General features: G+C 39.4%; 1 long non-coding RNA gene across 1 annotated transcript in view; it reads left to right on the forward strand.

Annotated features, from left to right (window-relative positions):
* The window catches only part of LOC114031339, a 105,833-nt gene that overhangs the window by 56,495 nt on the left and 28,964 nt on the right, over positions 1 to 20,374 (forward strand). The window lies entirely within an intron of this gene.

Genomic DNA, 20,374 nt, shown 5'->3' on the forward strand with positions numbered 1-20,374 from the left:
GCATATGGGACCTTGCTTTCTGTCTTTGACCTTGTTGGAGTATATGCACAGAGTGGGATCAGGTGGGTTAGATAGTTTGGATATTTTTATCACTTTTTAAAAACATAATTGCAAATTACTTTTCAGAATGATTGGACCATTTCATAGCTTTACCAACAATGTATTAGTGTAGCTGTCCTTCCATGGCACCTCCGACATTCATTGTAACCATCTTTTGCCACCTTTGCCAAATTGCCAGCATCTAATTCCTCTGAGCTATTTAGACTTGTAGGTTTCTTGATATTAGCGTTTCAGAGCAATTTATATGGTTGTTAAGGGTTTAAAATTCTTTTGAGAACTATTTGTTCATATTGTTTGACTACTTATCCATTGGAGAACCACTCATGGTCTTCTGTATTTGTTTGCTCCTTTGGTCAGATTATTCAACATTCTTATAAGTGATTCTCAGGTATCACACACTATTACTATGAATGCAGACACTATGACTGTCTGCATAAGCCAGGATGCTTGTTTTCCTATCGCAGTCAGTGCTTCTTAAACTGTGGCTTGTGACCTCATGTGAGGACACAAAAAATTTGGCAATGCTAAAAGGTTTCTGAACACGCAACAACTGAAAATTCAAAATCAAATGTGTAATGAATCTGAGGTGTTTCTGGCAGCTCTTGCCTGCACAACCTCACTGCAGCCTTTGTTCTGAACACAAAGCATGCATACTTTGCACTGCACATGTCATCACGCCATGCAACAAGCACTGCCAAAATGTGAAAAGTGAAAAAAGTTTAAGAAGCCCTGAGTCACAGATCATAGCCTGAGAGCTCGATGGCACAACGGATAGAGCGCTGGGCCTGGAGTCAGGAAGACTCATCTTCCCTGATTTCAAATCTGGCCTCAGACACTTAGTAGCTGTGTGATCCTGGGCAAGTCACTTAACCCTGTTTTCCTCAGTTTCCTCATCTGGAAAATGAGCTGGAAGAGGAAATAGCAAACCACTCCAATGCCTCTGCCAAGAAAACCTCAAATGGGACTACAGAGAGTCGGATATGATTGAAAAATGACTTAACACGAGATCATACCCTAGACTCGTCCTCTTCACAACATGGATCACAAATTCCAGGGACAAATGAAGAACTCCTAGGTTTAAATGGTAATCTTACTTTTCCCCTGTACAAATGTCAATAATCAGGGAAAAGTTATCTGTGGAATGGTTAGGAGTCTTATTACCCAGATGCAATCTCTGAATAACATTACTACCCTCATTGTGTAAAGGTTCTCCATCTATCAGACATTTTGCAGAGATAATTTAAGCAAAGATTCCGCCCTAGCCCTAACCCACAGTTTCTTTTCTTAACTTAATTGTATTGATTTTGTTCACTCAAAAACATTTTTAACTTAATGTAATTAAAATCATATATTTTAGATCTTGTGATCCTCTCTATCCCTTGTTTAATTAGGAACTCTCTTTCTAGCCAGACTTGTGAAATATGTTTGATTTGATTATTTTCCCATTTTTTTAATAGCAAGAACTTTCATGTTCAGAAAAAGTATGCATTTAGAGGTAATGTTGTATATAGTGTAAAATGCCTGCTTACTTGTTTTCTCTGTAGTTTTTGTCCAATAGGAATTCCTTCCCAAAGTGATTCATGTTATTGGATTTATTAAACAGTGGGTTATTGAGTTTGATTGTCTCTGATTCTTCCTTATCAAATCTGTTCCAAGAGCTTCTTTGTTATTTTTAGCCGATAACAAATAGTTTTAATGATGAGCAATCTAAAGTATAAACTGAGATCTGAAAGTACTATTTTAATTCCTACTTTTTCCATTATTTTCTTTAACAATCTAGACCTTTGGTTCCTTCAAATGAATTTTGTTATTACATTTCCTAGCCCTATGAGGCATCCTCTTCATAATATGATTGGCATAGCACTAAATCTATAAATTAATTTAGGCAGTATTAAGAATTATAGTAGTATTTTTATTATCTTAGCATGGCTCCATTGTGAACAATGAATTAACTCCTGTTACTTAAATTGTTCTTTTGTTGTTGTTGAGTGATACCTAACTCTACATGACCTCATTTAGAAAACCCTAAATGTGTGACTCTGGACAAGTCACTTACCCCTATTTGCCTCAGTTTCCTTGTCTGTAAAATGAGCTGGAGAAGGAAATGGCAAACCACTCCAGTATCTTTGCCAAGAAAACCCCAAATGGGATCTCAGACTGAAATGACTGAACAATAACAACATAGTAGGGAAAGAAGGCATCCTTGCTTTACAATGGTAGTTACTAGAAGAACTTTTAGTGTTTCGCCATTTCAAATAATGCTAGCTTTTGGCTTTAGAATAAACCCTTCTATGCTGACTGTATGAAGAACATGGGATTTTATTCTGGGGAAAGATACAAAGTTTAAATAAAACAAAGTCCACAGCTTCAGAGACCATTTAACTCAGAGTGGGAATAAGATGCAGACTGTATTGACACAGACAAATACTATGGTATAATTAATAGAAGGAGCAGTGAATTTGGAACCAGTAGCCTTGGACTCAAGTTCCCTGCTAGTTATTAGCTTTGTGACCTTGAGTAAGTCACTTCCCCCTTCTCAGCCTCATTTATTTCATTTGCAAAATGAAAGGGTCACACTAGATCAGTGGATCTCAACTTGACCCTTTCTTAATGTCAAAAACTTTTTTGTTGGAGCCTTCCTTTTGGGATAATAGTAAGAAGAGCTGACACTTGCACGTACTACACCTTAAGATTTGAGGAATAATTTACAAATATTATCTCATTTGATCCTCACAGCAACCCTGTGAAGTAGATGCTATTATTATTGCCCACTTTCCAGATGTGGAAGCAGAGGTGTGGAAGCAAATCTATGCCCTGGATCTACTGTACCATGTTGTCAGGCATTTCTTCTCTACTCCAGAGGAATCAGGAAAGGGTTTCCTCCCAGACAGAGGCATGACATATGATAGTAGCTATACTGTTATTATCCATGGATCAAATAAAATACCTTACAAAAAGGTACAATGAATTCAGTTAACACTTTAAATTAAAATTGCATTTAAGCACAAAATCACAGTCATATTATTTAATTACAATATAATCAAAGCATCTACACCCACTTGAAAAATAGTAATACACATATGAGAAAGACATTTTATGTATTTACTTTGCAGAAGATATAGTTGTATGACATCTGGGGATACCCCCCCCCCACCATTGTGTATAGATTATCCCCAGACAAGCTATCTCAGGTTCGACACTCTGTGGGTCCCCCATCCACCCAAAAACCACAGTTCACAAACCTTCACCAATATATTTCTTTTTATTAGTCAGCCAAAAGACACAATCCAAAGCAAAGACATTTAATAAAGTTTCTTAATAAGAATAATATCAATAGAACATTTCTTCATAACCCTGAGATACCCTCCCCCTCTCCCCCAGCAAATGCCTAAAACATCTTTGAGAAAGATGGACATTCCTAGGAAATAGAGGGATATTTACATAGGAAACCCGTGGGGCCATGATACACACATCGAGGGGCACCTCCCACCTCTGACTCTGAATGATGCTGATGTCATCATGCTGCCTCCCTTGGGCATGGCATGTAATCTCTGTCTGGCATTGCTTCCCACTGCTCTCAAGTGGCATTTCCCATGAAAATGAAAGGGTGAGAACACACAACTTCAAGTGGAGTGAGACTGACTCTCCACCTCAATCCTTTGTTCCAAATTCTTGACTTTACTATGTACAGAAAACTGGCAACCAACCTCCCCACTTTTGAGCCGCCTTCTCCCTAAGGTTTCCCAGATCCCTTGAAATAATTACAAAGCCCCCAATGGTTCACAGATTGTGTTCCACTATATTAGCTGATTACCATGATCCATTTTAATTCTAAATCCTATGATTCTAATACAAAAAATGTTTCCCTAAATGGGTAGATAGTGTAATTATTTTTATCCCCATTTTACAGATAAGAAATTGAGGCAAATTTTACTCAAGGTCACCTAGCTAGCAAGCCTCAAATCCCACACTCAGACTTAGCCCTTCTAATTCCAAGTCCAAGACTATTTCCTCTACCCCAGTACACACACAAAGAAGCCACTTTTTCCCCCCAATTCACACGCTCACCAGGATCATGTTATGGAAGCACTCAATGATGTCAAATGTGCAAATGGTTTGGCCACCGTTTCTTTTCGTTAAGGCAAAGTGAGAGGGGGCAGAAGTCAGCAAGCTTGTTTTGGCAAGGGGAAATACTCAAAGAAACCAACCACAAAATACCCCAAAGTTCTGCTTAGCACCAGCTTGGCTAATGTGTCAGGCTCTTCTTGGCCTTTCTGTGTTGGAAGCAGTTACAGAAAGACATGTGACATTGATTCCACTGGGGCTTTGATGGGGAAAGGAGACATCAATCCTGAGCCTCCTTCTCCTCCTTGTGAGCTAAAGAGAACATTCTGCTTTCTCTTGCCTCTGTACCCACTCTGGGGATAACAGCCCCTTAGAAAACACAGGCTTTTCAACCACTCCCCTTTAAACCCCACTTAAGTTAACAGTCCCTGGAAAAAAATACTTTCTCCTTTCTAAGAGCAAACTGAGCACCTTGTCCTTACCCCTTCACCACATAAAACCAAACTGTTAGCTCCAACATTTACTGGATGAACAAATCTCTTGACCTCTACAAACTCCAGTTTTCTTACAGGGTTGTGCTCTGATAACCTGAAAACCCCATACAAGGTAGAATGGATAGAAAGCTGTGCTTGGAATAAAGAAGATCTGGGTTTGAATCCCTCCTTGGATTTGGCTCTTGGTTGAGTATAACCTTAGACAAATCTTCAAGACTATAAGTTGTAGAGAAGGTATGGATGTTGGATGTTGGTAGAGAAGGAAAAAAAAAATTCTTTCCTGGAGTTCACTGAATGATATCACAGTTCAAAGCCCCAGTTCAAAACAAAGCACTATATAAATATTATAATTTTTGTGATATAATATAAACCTATATTATAATATATTATATTATACCATATAAACATGTATTATAATTTTTTATACATGTGTCTCATTTTCCCTCAATGAAATTCTTCCTTCAATGCCTCATCATAGTCCTGTGCTGGAATCCTTCCCATCTAGAGATTACTATGAGACACTGAGACCAGCCCCAGTGGCCCTATCTAAATTAACCTGGTTGCCTAAATTCTACCAGATCCCCCCTTCACAATGATATCCATTGAGGACCCCTGGGCCTTGCCATAGATTCTGCTACTGCATCCGAAGGACTTCAGGAACTTTCCGCCTACCCTTCATCTGAATTTTCCTATATGTACTGACTCCTCCAAATTCGAATATGAACAAGTCTTTGAAAGCAGGGTCTGTTTTGCTTTTCTGTTTGCATCACCTCACCCTTAGCACAGGGGTTGGCGTGTGGTGAGGATTTGATAAAAAGCTTTGCCATTCCATTTCATTCCATAGAGGTAGCCTTGGATTCTTGAGGACTCAGCCAGAGCCACAGCATCTACCAACCTCTAAGACCTGGCTGGCAACAGATGGCATGTCACTCGTCAACAGATGGTGGGTTGGCTACAGGCTGGTACATTTTTTCAGCCCTACCACCTCACAAAGAGGATCTCCTACAGCACAAAGAGACCCTTGCAGAGAGTGCCCATACCCTGAGGAAATCCTGGCTCCATGCTGCCTGTGTGAAGTCAGAAGAGCTGGGTTTAAATCCTGGCTCTAACATGCCTCTCCTCTCTGAAGGCTCTGTTCCCTGATCCATTAAAATGGGGGCAGTAATACATCCCCTCCCGAACAGAGCTCTCATGAAGTAAGCATCTTGTCAACTTTCAGATGAAATAGATACGTGAGTTATCTTTATTTTTGTGATCCTTGAAGAAATCTTATCTCTCCTGCTCTAATTGTAAAATCTCTATGGGCAGAGTCTGATGTAATTATTTATTTGTTTGTTTTTAATTATTTAATTTTTTTTTATGTTTGCTCTCCCTCAGTGCTGAGCAATTAATTGAACAGAATTTATTTAATTCTTTGGTTGGGCCAGGCACTGTGGGAGGCATTGGAAATACAAAGAAACAACAGCAATGATTTCTATCTTCCATGGACCTCACATTCTATCAGGGGAAAACCCACCATTAGCCCAGGAACCTATGCAGAGTAGGTTTTTAATCATTTCAATCAAGGCAGCTAGGTGGTACAGTAGATAGAGCTCTGGACCTGGAGTCAGGAAGACCTGAGTTCAAATCCAGCCTTAGATGCTAACTAGTGTGTGTGAGTTAGGGCAAGTTACTTAACTTTTGCCTACTTCAATTTCCTTATCTCTAAAATAGGAACAATAATAGCACTTACCTCCCAGGTTTGTTGTGAGAAGATAAGGAGACAATATTTATAAAACATTGTATAAATGCTAGCTATTATGAAATCAGCAAGCATTTGTGAAGTGCCTACTATGTGATATGGATTGTGTTAAATGCTGAAGAGCTCACATTCTAATGGGAGATGAGAGAAGAGGGCAGCTTAGTCATGGTGGTCAAGTCCAGAGAATGGAGGATGTCTGATGTGGACCTTTCTTCAATATGGAGGTCATGGAAAGGATTCACCAGTGGGAAAAGGGGGCCTCTGGGGCAGAAGGAGAAAGCAGCTGAGTCCAGAGAATGAATGTGCAAATGAAAAGAATGGACCAATAGAGGTTGGAATAGAAACCCATTTGCACAGCATACATCACTTAACCTATAGTTTATAGATTTTAGAGTTGGAAGGGATTTTTGATATCACCTACTCCTATGTCTTTATTTTATAGATCAAGGACTTGAGGACCAGAGAGAGGAAGAGCTTTGCCCAAGGGCACACAGGCAACAAATAAGAAAGCCAAGAGTTCAAACCTATGTCTTCTACGGCCAAATCCTGTTCTCCTTCCACTACATCATGCAATCCTCAATCTTTAGAATGGGAACCATTCACCCATAGGATTCAGGGAAGGACTGAAGACAGCCCCTGCTATTTAACTGAAGTATTCTCATCGAAGTGGGCAAAATAATAAGACAAGTATGATAACATCGCTGTTATAATTGTAATGAGTCACAAATGCTATTTCAATGGTTTGCTTTGAAAGAAATACACACAACTCCACCAATTTAATTAAAGATCTCCTAGCCTTTGTAATCAGCACAACCGCAAATGAAGACAAAACTACTTTCATGTGGCAGAGCATACACAAAGCTGAACGAGCATTCCCATAAAAGGAAGGGTTGTGTTGGATTGTGTTGTATGTGCGTGTTTTTAGGAGAAAATGGTTTATTCATAACAATGGAGGGACACATAAAAGAGAGAGAGAGAGAGAGAGAGAGAGAGAGAGAGAGAGAGGAGAGAGAGCTGTCTTTTTCAAAGAACAGCATGGAGAATCTCCCTTACCCAGCGATTTCATGGAGACCTCTTTTTCTCAGCCACATGGAGTGGAAAAAGTCATGGATATGGAGGGAAAGGACAGAGTTTGAATCCCAGCTGTGCTACTGACAATTAATGTGATCCTGGACTAGTCACTTAACTTCTCTGTTTGCCAATGTCTTTTTTTTATAAAATGAGAGCATCTGAATGATTTCTCAGGCTCCATTGGCTCTGACATTCTGTGTTCTAAGGTCTGTCCCAGCTTTGATATCTTCTCTTCTAAGACTCTTTCTATCTCTGACAATCTATGTTTTGAGTCCCCTCCCAGATTTGACATTCTATGTTCTAAGGCCCCTCCCAGCTCTAACATTCTGTGTTCCAAGGTCCCTTCTAGCTCTGACAGTTTGTGTTCCAAGGTCCCTTCTGGCTCTGACATTCTGTGTTCTAAGGCCCCTCCCAACTCTGACATTCTGTTTTAAAACCTTTTCCAAGCTAAACCTTTCCTATGTTCTAAAGTTCCAACCAGCTCTGATATTTATGTTCTAAAGTTGCCTTAAGATTTGTCATTCTTTGTCTTAAGGTCCCTTTCTGCTCTGACATTCTATTATTGAAGGCCCCTTCTACTTCTGACAGTTTGTCTTTTAAGGTCCTTCCCACTTCCTGAAATTCTGTGCTCTCTTCTACGAATGTTGAACCAATTCTTTTGTTTCCTGAATAGGCATGCCATTTAGAATCATCCTCATCTGAAAGAATGGATATATCGTCCCTTCTTTCAATCTAGAAATCAAAGAAGAAAACCACATATACAATGTTAATACATTTCTAACAAAAACAACAATGTTAATTCATTTCTAACAAATACATTTAGCAAGGAAGCATTACTGGAACTCAGGATGAAATATAAAAATTATGTACCGGTCCATTCTGCCTAATGCTACCACAGTCAATGTTGTTTCACAATAATGTTATTAATAAATAATAATTAAGCCCATATGGAAATATCATGAAACCCAGCTATAAGGCTTTCAAGACATTTATGATAGTGATAATTTCTTTTTCCATAGTGCTTTAAGGTTTTAAAAGCATTTTTCTGACAATATTGGATAAGGGAAGTAGTGCAAGTATTATTAATCCCATTTTACAGATAAAGAAATGGAGATTGAGAGAGCTAAAGTTTTTTGCCCAAAGTTGCCCATCTCTAAAGCAATAGAAACTAGAAGTTTCCTGATTCCAAATCCAGGGCCCCTTTTATTCCCCAGTACCACCTCTCATAATTCATAGAGAATTAACTGCCCTTAAATCTTGTTACATCTAATATTTTGAGGGTTTTTTAAATGTCAACTAAAGATATTTGGGTTAGACTTTTATGTGTACCTTTAAAATTTCCCCAAACTGAAATGCATCACTTCTGTAGCCTTTGAAACAGGAAATACTCAATGTCACTTAGTAACATCAAACTTCTAGTTACAGCAGAACTGATACACTTCTATGAACAATGAAGGAATAAGGATAATAAATCTGCAGGCAGCTAAGTGATACAATAGATAGAACACTAGCCCTTGAGTCGGGAAGACCTGAGTTCAAATCCAGCCTCAGACACTAGCTGTGTGATCCTGGGCAAATCACTTAACCTCAATTGCATACAAAAGAGAGAGAGAGAGAGAGAGAGAGAGAGAGAGAGAGAGAGAGAGAGAGAGAGAGAGAGAGAATGACGGGTCACATCTATGAAATGCTTTATGAGGAGGTGAATTACACAACTGTTATTATTATTTCCATTTTGCAGATGGAGAGTTGACTCAGAGATGAAATGACCTGTCCAGGGTCACATAGCTAGCCATAGTCAGAGCCAGGATTTGAACCAGTGATGTGCTGGTAAAATGTTTAACAACCAGGTTCTCTGAAAAAAAAATATGCACACATACTTCCCAGTTTAATTGGCATTATTAACATTTCCTCCATCACTTTCTTAAGTCTAGACAATCAGCAAAATAATAAATCAAGCCCTGATTTGGAGCACTGATTTCAGAGGCATAAATCTAAATATGTATCAATAAAGAAAATAATTATAATAAATTATATTTATATTATATATACATATATAATAAATTAACTGATAAATAAACATTAATTAAGCACCTATGATGTGCCAGGTATTGTGCTAAGTTTTGGGGATACATTTATTAAAAAAGAGAGTTAGTCCCTGCCTTGAAGAAGCTTGCAATCCAAAGGGAAAGAAAAGACTCAAAAGGTGGAAGAAAAAGGGGTGGGGAGAGGACATGGCCCCACGGGGTAACAGGTGTGATGGGGGTAGGGGATGCTTAGATGTAAATGTTCAGGTGTAGTTGCTCACGTTGAAAATTTCACAATCTCCTGGCAAGCAGGTTAGAGCTATTTCTAGCGCAGACCTGATTTGAACCCAGATCTCCTGACTTTCATTATGTCATTTAATCTATCGAGTTTCTATTTCCTACTTTGTAAAATGAGATGATGAGACTAGAAGGCTCCGTCGAGCTCTAAATAACTTTAAGTCCAATTTTCTTTCTAAAACACCACACTGCCTCCTCAGGAGAGTTATTGTGAAGATCAAATAAGATAATGTATGAAAAATTTGTTCTATGGCTACATAGTTCTGGAAAAATAGGAGATGTCATTTATATTATTCAAATGATCCTGTTTAATCTTATAGTACATTTCATTCAAATAACTCAGAACAGTTACTGTATTATATTTAGCTTTTTAAACCCCTGCCCAAAATTCATTCCTAAGCTCCAGCTACTTAATAAGGTCTTTAGATAAGGATAGCACAGTTCTTAGGATTGTTGGTGTTGTTCAGCCATAGCCAACACTGCATGACCCCATTTAGGGTTTTCTTGGCAGAGATACTGGAGTGATTTGCCATTTCCTTCTCCAGCTCATTTTACAGTTGAGGAAATTGATGTAAACAGGGTTAAGTGACCTGCTCATGGTCACATAGCTAGTAATGGTCTGAGGCCGGATTTGGACTTGGGTCATCTAACTCCAAATCCAGTGCTCTATCTACTGCACCACCTCGATGCCATTCTTAGAATAAATGATTTTCAATATTTGAAAAATAGAAGATATGTGAATTCTAAATACTATTCATGTGTTGGCAGCAAGCATCATGGAATGATCTTGTGTGCCTTTGTAGGGCTAAGTGGTATTAAATCCTTAGGAAGTAGTTCATTACAACACAACTAGAATGTATTGATAAAAGAAAAGTGAGTGAACACCTAGAAAATGAAACAGCAATGACAAAAAGCCAGGATGGCAAGATCAACAGGACAAACCAGATGGATATTATTATTTTTTTTGACAAGAATATCAAAGTTGTCCGAGAGAGATGTGAGTCAAAGTGATAGTTGTTCTAGATTTTATCAAAGCATTTTGGCCAAGACTCTCATGCCATGTGTGTGTAAAAAGATGCAAATAACATGGGATAGGGGAGATTTTGTAATATGTAAGGCCTTTTAAAACAAAATGTTGGCCTACATGTGGCATGCATTCCTATGATCTGGGATCTGGCCCACCCTGTCTTCCACTTTGGTGGAGTATAGGTGGAAGCCAGTGGCTGTTCTGCTAGTGGCTTAGCAGGGGGAGGAGCTGGCAGGATCCAGGACAGTCACGGCTGAGTGACTTTCAATCTCCTATCTGGAAAAGGAGTATTGGGCTAGAATTATTTCTACCTATCACACAAAGAAAATATTATTAGTCTAGAGGTGCTCCATTTTTATTGGTTCTGAATAAAAGCCATTTTTCCTTTTCATTCCAAAGGGGATAGTAATATTTAGTGTACTCTCTTCAAGCCTGGTTCCCTCCCACCAAACCCTGGTTACACAAAAGAAAGTTATGAATAGATGTCAACATTTTAAAAAATCAAAGAAAATGGTAAATAGAAATTAGGGGGAGACATAAATTAGATCTGATGAATAGACTTGCTCCTTGAGCAAGGTAATACCTCAGCTCTACGGAGGAGAGAAGAATCTCACCAGGGAAGTCTTCTCTTGTTGTTCATTCTTCATTCTCAAAGAGGACCAATGATAGGAGAAGGGCTACATCTTGACTTGCAAGTGACTTGGATTTAAGTGAGGAAGAGCTTCACTCTCCCCTCCAAAGTCACCGAAGTCAAGTAGCAAGACATAACTCAAGATGCCTAGCAATGGCCCCAGATGCAATGGGAGACCTTGGCCCACTTCCCAGGTCTCAGTTTGCCTGAGGTCAGTCTGCTTTTAGCAGTCTTGGGAAGTACAGATTCTGACAATCAAGGGACATGTTGGGTGGCTGGCTCCCATGTCATCAGATCTGGGTGGCTTCAGCTAGCTACTCAAAAATTCTCACCTTCCTTCTTTTACCTGTCTCTCTGTTTGCTTCCTTCTCTTCTCCAAAGTCTTTCTAATCATATCTAGTCTCCTGGCTGGGAGCCATCTCAGCCTGTTGGGAGTTATGGCACCTTCCGAGGCAGTGAGCTGAGTGCCAGAGTTGTCCTTTGTGGAACCTCCCTACCCAACTCAAGCTGGGGGGCATGTAATAGTATATTTGGGTGATTTTAGAATTGATCACATCACCAGACTCCAAGCGGGGTCATGAATGGCCTAGAGTCAGCTTGAAATCTTGTGTAAAACCCAAGAAATCAGTGCTTGTCTTTGGGTAGTTTGACATTTTAAAAAAAATCAATGATAAAAGCATATTTATCATCATTATAAAATTTATGCAAGATTAAAAAAAAACCTGAGGAAGGGCTAATATACTAGAAGAAGTCAGCATCCAAAGATATTTTGGCAGGCTAGGGAACTAGGCTGAATCTAATAAGAAGAATTTGAGCAGAAATGAATACAAAGTCTTCTTGATGGATTCAAAACTTCACCTTCAGAAGTATAAGATAAGTGAGGTGCAACTAGACAGTAATTCATACAGAAAAGACATGGGGGGTTTGTGGACCCCTATGTCAACAATATAGAATAACAGTCAGGAAAGGCGGGCTGTGTTTAGGGCTGGCTTTAGAGAGGATTAGAGCTTCTAGAAATAAGGAAGTGATACTCTCATTGTACTCTAATCATACTGGAATATTGTGCTGGGTGCCATATTTTAGAAAGGGTAGTAATATGTTGGAGTATTGAGAAGAGGACAACCAAGATTGTGAAAAACCACCTGAGTTCATACCACATGGGGATTGTTTCAAGGAACTGAGGAGTATTTAGCCTGGTAAAGAGAAGGTGTGGAGGGCATGGGAAGGTAATGGAAGATAGCTAGTAGCATTTTCAAAGGCCTGTTCGGTGGAAGAGGGATTTAACTTATGCTTGACACCAGAAGGCAAGATGGATGAGTGGAGGTTTTAGAGAGGCAACTTCAGGCTTGACATGATGAAAAGCTTCCTCACAATTAGATTTATCCGCACATGGAATGGGCTCCCTTGGGATGCAGTGGGCTCCTCCTCCCCAGAGGCCTTCAAGCAGCAGCTGAAAGAACATGGATTGGATATATTGTAGAAAACATTCTTTTGCAGATATATATTATACTAAATGACCTCTGAGATCCCTTCTAATTGAGATTTTGGAATTACATGATTTTGGAATGAATCACCATCTGGAGCTAACCATGCTATATATCAGACTCATACAATATGTAGTCTCTATGTGGGAAGGAGGAGAGAAGGGAAGGATTTGTCATAGTACATCAGAACCTGTGCAACAATAGCCAGTCACTTTAGAACTGGATTTTATTATATCCTAATTTCTGTATTATCGGCTGCTAAACTTGCGAAAGTGTATAGCAACATATCTGAGTTGGCTAACAGTAAAAGGCAGTTAGGTGGCACAGTGGATAGAATGCTGGACCTTGAGTAAAGAAGACCTGAGTTCAAATCTGGCCTCGGACATTTACTAGCTGAATGACCCTGGGCAAGTCATTTAACTTCATTTTCCTCATTTGGAAGTAAAAAAAAAAACAACAAAAAAAAGGAGGATAATAACAGTACCTACCCCTCAGGGTTACTGTGAGGAGATGATGAAATAATATTAAGAAAGTACTTGGCACTTTATATAAATGCTATATAATTATATAAATGCTATATAAATGCTATATAAATGCTAGTAGTAGTAGTAGTAGTAGTAGTAGTAGTAGTAGTACCTGAAATAGAAACCAAGAATCCTGATTCCTGGTCTCTGGTCAGACTAGTAACATGTTAGATCAACAAAGTACCTTAGAACTGTCTAGCCCTCCCAGCCACACCCTCTCCCCAAGCCCAGAGGATTGGAGCCCATAGAGGAAAAACATTTTTCCCAAGGTCATAAAACTATTTTCAAAACTGTTGGGGGTAGAAGATTCTTAGCTGAGTAGGATAGCTGCTTACTACCTCTTTCTGCATGCCCCCACACTGTCCAGTGGGTAGCATATTTTCAATTCTTCCCTCAAACCTTCTCAAAGGCTTGACTTTCTCTCTAGTCATTACCCTCAGCTCCTCCCCATGGTGGAGTGGATTCCTTAAACAGTGGGGGGAGAATCAAGGGCAGCTAAGGTAATCCCTTTGAAGGGAGATAACTGCAGATCTATCTCTCTCCCCTCCCTTAGGATGCTGTAATCGTAGGCTCATTTGTGTGTCTTTTGATTAGTTTTTGGTCCAAATTACCTCAGTCCTTCTCTGTTTTAGGAAGTTATAAAATATGAATCAATAAAATTTCTCTTCAGTCTAACTCTGAGCCCCTGTATTTGTGCACATTTAACAACATCTCTCAGTCTCTCCCTTTAGGCACCTCATCACTCATTTTTTCTCCTCTCTCAATGACATTTTCTCCAAGGATGAACACTGGCCATTAACATAATAAGCAAATGTATTAGTTTGGAAAAACTAGTTTCTTTAGAACAAATAGTGAAAGAGAAAGGGAGACCACAAGAGTATGAATATAGCAATTAGTCATCAATCAACAAGAATTTATTAAATGTTTACTATGTTCTAGGCTAGGAGCTGGTGATGCAAAGACAGAAATGAAATAGTTCTTTTCCTCAAAGAGTTTCCATTTAATTGGGAGAGACAAATGTATGTATGTATGTATACATACATACATACATGCACATATATGTGCAGCTCGGTGGTGCAGTGAAAAATGGCTGGACTTGGAATCGAGATGTCTTGAGTTCACATCTGGTTTCAAATATTTATTAGCTGTGTTATCCTGGGCAAGTCGCTTAACCTGTGCTTGCCTCAATTTCCTCTTCTCTAAAATGGGGATAATAATAGTGCCAGGACTGAAATGTACATCCAGGATGAAGAGGTTTCTGGGGCATGATAGAGAAAATTCACAGTGGAGCCTAGAAAGAGATGGAGAAAGGGAGTAGTTCATAAAAATTCTGAAAAGGTTGGTTGGAGTTAGATTGTGAATGATTCAAAATGCCAATCTGAAGGGTTAATGTTTGATCCTAGAGGAAATAGGGAGCTATTGGAGTTTAATAAACAGGGAAGTGACATGGTTAAAACTTGTATTTTAGACCATATACTTTAGAAACTGTGGAGTAAAGTCATTTGTATCATTTTTAAACTTTCAAATATTCACAAATTCAACATTTATTCACCATCAATTCAGTATAAGCTGTTTTTGGTACTGGAGTGGGGTCTAGTTGGGGGAAAGGTACTGAAGGAGCAATCAGACACAACTCTGTCCGCACAGAACTCACAGTCCTTATTAATAATAATTAACATTTATATAGCAATTTAAAGTTTTTTTAAATGTTTCCTTTTTAACTTCTCTTTTAATTTGTTTCAATTAACAAGCATTTATTTTCTCTCCATCCCATTCACTCCCCCCGACTGAAAAAAAGAACAAAAATTAAACCTTTTAAAATGTACACTTAGTCAGGCAAAACATGGTCTCACATTGGCCATATCCAAAAATCTCTCATTCTGCATATTGAGTTATCTCTTTATAAAGTTGATTAGTGTCTTAAGTCTTTCAAGGTTTATTCATTTTTTAACATGTAGTTGTTATTGTATAATTTGTTCTCCTGGTTCTGCTCACTTCACTCTTCATCAGTTCATATGTCTTCCCAAGTCTCTCTGAAACCATCCTCTTCATTGTTTCTTTTTTTTGGGGGGGAGGGGAATAGTATTTTTTTTTCAATTACATGTAAAGATAGTTTTCAACATTCATTTTTTATAAGATTTTGAGTTTCAATTTTTTTTCTTCCCTCCCATCCATCTCCCCTCCCCAAGACAGCAAGCAATCTGATATGGGTAAAATGTGTGCAATCATGTAAATGTATTTCTACATTAGTCATGTTGTGAGAGAAGAAATATAACAAAAGGGAAAAGCCACAAAAACAAAAAAAAAGTGAAAATAGTACGCTTTGATTTGCATTCAGATTCCATAGTTCTTTCTCTGGATGTGGATAGCATTTTCCATCATGAGTCTTTTGGAATTGTCTCAGATCATTGCATTGCTGAGAAGAGTCAAGTCTATCAAAGTTGGTCATTGCACAATGTTGTTGTTCCTGTGTACAATGTTCTCTTGGTTCTGCTCACTTCACTCAGCATCAGTCCATACAAATCTTTCCAGGTTTTTCTGAAATCTGCTTGCTCATCTTTTCTTATAGCTCAATAGTATTCCATTGCATTCATATACCGCAACTTGTTCAGCCATTCCCTAGTTGATGAGCATTCCCTCAATTTCCAATTCTTTGACACCACAAAAAGAGCTGCTATAAATATCTTTGTACATCTGGGTCCTTTTCCCTTTTTATGATCTCTTTGGGATACAGATCTAGTAATGATATTGCTGTATTAAAGGGTATACACAGTTTGCCCTTTGGGCATAGTTCCAAATTTCTCTCTAGAATGGTTGGATCAGTTCACAACTCCACCAACAATGCATTAGTGTTCCAATTTTCCCACATCTCCAACATTTATCATTTTCCTTTTCTGTCATATTAGCCAATCTGATAGATGAGATGTGGCGCCTCAGAGTCCCTTCACCATTTCTTAAGGCACAATACTATTCTGTTACATTTATATACCATAAATTATTTAGCCATTCCCCAATTGATGGGCACCCCTTCAGTTACCAATTCTTTTCCATTACAAAAAAGTCTACTAAAACATTTTTTGTATGTATACATCCTTTCCCTTTTTCCTTGATCTCTTTGTGATACAAAGCGCTATACATATATAATGGAGATCTGTGTTGTTGTTCATTCGTTTCAATTGTATCTGCCTCTTTGTGACCCCATTTGGGGTTTTCTTAGAAAACTACCGGAGTGGTTTGCAATTTCCTTCTCAAGGTCATTTTACAGATAATGACACTGAGGCAAAGAGGGTTAAGTGACTTGCCCAGAGTCACACAGCTAGTAAGTGTCTGGGGCTGGATTGGAAATCAGGAAAATGAGTCTTCCAGATGCCTCGCTCTAATCATTTTGACACCTACCTGCCCCGGTGGGGCATGTGTGACAATGTGGTGACTGCCAAACATTTGACTCAATTATGGCTAAGGCATAGCCAATAGATGAGCTACTCCTTTGCCTTCAAGGCACAGTGTCTTGGCCCCTGGGCCAATTCACTGCTGAACTGGGCCAAGCAAGTCACTCTACAGGGCTGGCCCCCTCCTGGGCTCAGCTGCTGTGGCCATCAGCAAACTCTGCTATAGCACCAGTTGCTAAACTTTTTGTGACTCTACCAAACTTTTGCAACTTAAAAGATAGCCACTTAGTTTAATTTCTGACACTTATTCACCTAAAAGCGGGCAAGGAGGAAGAACAGAAACAGAAAGTGCATGCACACACACATACACACACACACACACACACACACACACACACACACCCCAACAACAACAACAACAAACTAGCAGCTCCATAAACATTCATGCCCTTATGGGCATGAACCAGATCGAGAGATAAGGCCGCTAGAAATTAGCAGCATTTGGAAGCTACATCTTTCCCTAACCAGAGATTTGCAGTTCTTTCATCAGGTAGAGTTCTGTTCAATCAAATCACTTGCATGCATGCTCAATTCTGGCTCAGCAGCCAGGTAAGAGGCTTATCTCCACAGCGTTAATACCCGATGTTTGCTTTGAAATGAGAGATGGGGGGGCATCTGCAACATGCATTTGGATAGCAGGTTCACCGAGCCTCCACATGGGGTGATACCAGGCAGAGCATACTGTATGTGTTCTAGGGACTGGGCTATTGTTTGTCCTTCATTCTCGAAGAGGATCATGACATCAAGAAGGTGATGTCATGATTTGCTAGTGAATTGGATTTAAGTGATGTAGGGCTATGCAAAGTCACCAGCCTCACTTTCTCCTCTGGACCTGACTCCAGTGGCAAGATACAGATCAGGAGGACTGGAGGTGCCCCCTAGGACTGGGCCTTCATTAGCTAATCTCCCTACTATAAGGCGTTTTGTTTTACAAATAATTTCCCTCCTCTGCCCCACCCTCCCCAGCTTTTTTTTTTTTTTTTTTTACAAATAATGTTCCCTTTTTGTGCCTCAATGTCCCTTATATATAATGAGGAGGATGGACTAGATGGTCTCTAAGATCTAATCTTCTAGCTTGGAAAATCTATGTTCTAAGCATCCTTCTAACTTTGACATTCTATATGCTAAGATCCTTTTAATTATAATAGTTTCATTGGTAATAATTTTATTTTGTGTGTTCCAAAGTTCTCTCTAGCTCTGACATCTTACATTCTAAGGACTTTTTCATCTTTGCCATTCTATTTTAAGGTCAATTTCATCTCTGAAATTCTGTGTTCTAAGGACCTTTTCATCTTTGACATTCTATGTTCTAATGCCCCTTCCAGCTCTGACATTTTATGTTCTAAGGCTACTTTTCACTCTGACATTCTGTGTTCTATGGTCCTCCCAGCTCTGACATTCTGTGTTCTAAGGCCCCTCCCAGCTCTGACATTCTGTGTTCTAAGGTCCCTTCTAACTCTGACATCCTGTGTCTTAAGGTCCACCCAGCACTGACATTTTACATCTTAAGGGCTCTTTCAGTTCTGACATTCTCTGTTCTAAGTTTGCTATGAGTTCTGACATTTCACGATCCTATGATCTTTGAGGAGGCAACATTTTATACTCTCATGGAATTTCTGTCTGGGTCATTGTGCTTAGAGGATTCTGGGACATGCGTGGTATTCATTCCAGCCCAGCTCTGGGATGGATTGAGGCCTCCTGACTTACAGCTCTAATTACCATGCTCTACTCCTGTGTCAGGGGACCTTTGCTCAGCCTAGGCTGCAGTGCAGAATTTCAGAAAGGCATCCTTTTCTGCCTTTCATTTATGCTATGTCACCGGGGCCCAGATTTTCAGACAGCTGTTCAATAAGATCATCTTTTACCATACAATTAGCAGCAGATTCCACCCCCCCCCCACCAGCCCTGACAAAAAGAAGAATTATATAATTATTTGTTTTCCTTGCTTGGTCAGTGGTAGGCAGGATAGGATAGTTGGTATTTGTAAAGTAGAAAGAAAAAAAAGACAAGAGTACAAGGGTTGGGGGGGAGAGAGAAGGAGGCAATTGATACCCTTGAAGGGGGCCTGCTCACAGGGCTGGGAGCTTTAGGCCTTAACCCAGCTGGACTAGCTAGGAAAGGGGGAAGGGAACCACCCACACACTTCCCCCACATGGAGATGCAGCTCCAAGTACTAGGCCAAGTACTAGGCGTGACACACTAAGGACGTGAGCTTTCTTTCTTTCTTTCTTCTTCTTTTTTAAATTTTTTTTTGATAAGAAATTAGGTGTGTCAGCATGATATAGCAGAAGAGAGTTCCGTACTATAAGTCAGGACATTGAAGCTTTGCTACTAAATAGTCATGTGGTCTAGGGTAACCTCCCTGAGCCTCAGTTTCTTCATCTGTAACACAGGTGATTTGAGTACATGACCCCTAGCTATCTTCTCAAATCTAGATCTTACAATTCTATGAATTTGACTAAGGAACCTAGTGTTTTCTCTGGATGGAAGGAAGGAAAGAAAGAAAGAAAGAAGGAAGGAAGGAGAAAGAAAGGAAATAAGGAAGGAAGGAAGAAAGAAGGAAAGAAAGAAAAAGAAATTAACTTCCTAGTGTTAATGAGTGAAAATTGCTGACCTTGAGAACTGGTAAAACTCTTTGAGATTCCTTAAGGTCAAGTCTGACTAGGTAGGGAAGGAAGTCATGAAGCAGCCCAGGATCTGCCCTGTATACATCCAGTATGTATATAGTTGTTTTACATGTTGACTCCCCCACTTGAATGTGGGTTCCTTGAGAACAGGAGTCATTTTTGCCTTTATATTTTCAGAGTTTAGGACAGTGCCTGGTGAAGAGTAAGCATGGAAAAATGCTTGTTGACTTGACTAAGGCACACTTCAGTACTTGTTTTTACAAATTCACCTATTTTCACACTGCTCCCCCAGCAGGTATTTATTCTGTCACATGAAATGATGGGGAACAAACACAGGGAGGATACTTTTCAAACTTTGCTCGGACGTTGTGTCCCAGCTCTAGGTCAATGCTTCATTTTTACAGATGAGGAAACTGAGGCTCAGAAAGATTCAATGACTTGGCTGGGATCACACAACTTGCTCAGACTCAATTACTGAGTTAGTCGGGGAACCAAGAATTGAGCCCAGGCCAACTGCCTCCCAGGTCTGGTAGTTTTATCACAAGTTGTCTCCTGAACTGGTATAATCATGCTTTGCATTCTGCCCTCAGCTCAAGTATTTAGCCTAAAGAAGGTGAATTTAAAGATTTTTCCAGGGAATGAAGTGAACCACCTAAAGAAATATCTAGGATTAAATACTACAAAAGAATAACGTTTTGCCTCATAGAATAATAATAAATGTGATTAATTTCATATAATTTACTTCTACTAAGTTCTATTTTGAGATTATTACTTCCTTTACCCTAGTGATATCATCATGATGACCTTCACAGGTTTTTACTTTTCCTTCTTTCCCTTCCTTCCTTCCTTCCTTCCTTCCTTCCTTCCTTCCTTCCTTCCT

The sequence above is a fragment of the Vombatus ursinus genome, unplaced genomic scaffold, assembly GCF_900497805.2.
Source record: "Vombatus ursinus unplaced genomic scaffold, bare-nosed wombat genome assembly UNPS02005286.1, whole genome shotgun sequence".
In the NCBI taxonomy this organism is placed as follows: domain Eukaryota; kingdom Metazoa; phylum Chordata; class Mammalia; order Diprotodontia; family Vombatidae; genus Vombatus; species Vombatus ursinus.